We start from the raw sequence: 2,705 nt of genomic DNA on the forward strand, positions 1-2,705 counted from the left end.
AATCCTTCTGCAGGTGTCCTGACTGTCTTTTCCCATTGCTATCGAGGAAAAAATGCATCTGGCACGGTCCATTTAACATTTCTTCGGGAGACACAAAAGGTCTTGGAAACCTTGGCCCACTATTTTGCCTGTTGCGGGAGTCGTCCCTATTATCGCTTCGCTGCTCATTGCTTCTCTGATAATCGTCTCTGTTGCTTCCTCCTGTATTTGCTCGAAATCCTGCCGAAATTTTCCCTGGGGCGTCATAACTTGGATACTGCCGAGGAAATCGTCGCCTCGACTGATAATTTCGACCACGATCTTCTTCTGGCGACCTGTGTCGTTTATTGTGGACAGCGTCTTCTCCGTCTGCCCATCTATTTGCTATTTCCATCAACGCGGATACTTGTTTTTGGATTGGTCCTTCCCAAGTCCTCGACAAAGTCTCCGCGCCCGATTCCCGCGACAAACGCATCTATTGCTCTCTCGTCGGATATATTTTCTCGCCGAGTTTTTTATGATGTTCCACCTTTGGATGTATTTTCTCATTGACTCATCCGGCTTTTGTCGACACGCCCTCAGCTCTTCTAACGACGCGAGGCTTCTTGCATGTGGACACTGAAGTTCTTGACGAATATGTCCTCGAAATTTTCCCGACTTGTCGATGGATCCTGGCGGAAGTTTTTTGATCCGGGATCGTGCGGCTCCACTTAAATGTACACGAATACTTTGCATGGCTGTTGCTCTAGTTCCTCCGGTTAGCTTCACCGTCTCGAGGTAATCAATTAGCCAGTCCTCCGGATCTTGCAGGCCGTCGAACTTTTTGAAGTGATCGGGTAACTTGAATCCTGAGGGGACTCGAGTTTTTCGGACTCTTCTCGTGAAGCATGGTAGACCGCACATATCCTCGTCATTAAGCTCCGGGGACTGCCGATGATCCCTTCTGCTTTGCCTTGCTCTATCGACCCTTGCTTGTACTCCTCGTGTCTCTTGCTCCACTTGGTCCTTCGAGAGCTGCCGCCGTTGCTGCCGCGGGTCGTGGACTATTTTGCCTTGGCGTTCCTTCGGGAGGCGTTGCTACGAATGCTGTCCCCATAGCTCCAACTCTGCCGGTGCCATGTTGTATAATGTCTCCCTTGGATCTCCTGGGGGTGGTTTGGATGCGAGGATGTAGGCTTGTGTCGCCATATACCCAGCTCCGGTGTTTTAGGGATAATATTTCCTCTTGTATCTATCGTCATAAAGGACATGTCGAGGTTTTGAACCAAGTATTCTCTTTCTGCCTCGGGTATATGTTGTAACCTTGATCTTCCTCTGTTCCGATCTTCCCTGTGGCTATCACCCGAAACTCTAGATTGTCTACTTAAATCTGCCCTTCTCCTGCTGGATGCAGAAGCTGCCTCCTTTCTCCTGTTCAACTCAGCTGTCTGTTTTTCTATTTCTCGGGCAGTTCGTGCGAGCCTATATTGATAAGCTTGCAGTTCTTGAGCTGTAGCTGTCGTCGTCATTGGCTCCGAACCATCTAAGGCTTTTGCCGCTCTATCCCAAGCTGCTTGTGGAAGTTGAACTCTGACGCGTGGTGTGGGCCCGTCATATTTAGTGCCCATACCTCTCCTTAGATCTGAGGGATCGACAAAAGGATTTCCCAACTCGTCGAAAGCCTCCGATGTTTCCTCTTGATTTTCGATAGCATAAATCTGATGATATTTTGTACTCGGATCTATGTTGGGTTCGGTGACATCATTGTTGAGATTGATGAAGACCTTGCCCACTGTGAGAGACTTGTCGATGAAGTCGTAATTGTCGACATCGCTTGAGCCATCGCTTATATATGAGTCCGCAGATGACTCAGACGATGCGTTGCTGAAGATCTTGGCGAGTTTCTCTCTTGCTCTGATGCTAACGTAATGTGTTGCCGAAGTTTCTCCTTCTGACTCAGTTGACGATGCATAGCTTGAAAAATCAGAATCAACCGCCGACGATCCCGACGAAATCGGAATTTCGACACGATACGATCCTTCCTTCTCGACGCGAAAGTGGAACCTTCCGAACGTCATCTCCAAGGGCTCCGCCAGATACGCATATGCATCCAAACGGGAGGGTGGGTGAGGAACAAAATCAACAAGACCAGTAGCGATCTGTTTACCTTGATCCATAGTGTTGCTTCCGGTTGACGATGTCGAAGATCTTGAACGTGCCATCGAGATCAGATCCTTACGCCTCTAATTCCCACGAGACGGCGCCAATTGACAAGGGATTAACTTATCAATGCCTATGGATTGTAGGCTAGGGTTTAGTTAGAAGTAGAGGGCAAGTAGATCTCGAAGGTTTCGATCGAAAAGTACTCGACGAATATGAAAACTAGGGTTTGCGGACAATGATTCGATGATCTTCTCGTCCCTCGACCCCCTTTATATAGGTGGAGCCGAGGGATTCGTGCTATACAAGGATTACAGAGTCCGGGACGATTTCTAACTCATCCCGTCAGATTACAAATAACACTTCCTATTATAACTCTATCTTTTCCTTAAATACATCTTGGGCTCTCGAGTCTTCTTATTCTTCGGGTAGTGGGCCTTCAATAAACCCCGGGTACTATATTCGGCAGGCCCATTTGGGATGCCTATGTCACTTTCCCAATGCAAATTTCCTGCCGGCTCGGAACACCCTCCTCCCGCCGGCCAACCCCCTGCCCCCCCTTCCTAGCTTCCTAATGGTCCCCCAAT

The sequence above is a fragment of the Lolium rigidum genome, chromosome 3 (assembly GCF_022539505.1).
Source record: "Lolium rigidum isolate FL_2022 chromosome 3, APGP_CSIRO_Lrig_0.1, whole genome shotgun sequence".
Classification (NCBI taxonomy): domain Eukaryota; kingdom Viridiplantae; phylum Streptophyta; class Magnoliopsida; order Poales; family Poaceae; genus Lolium; species Lolium rigidum.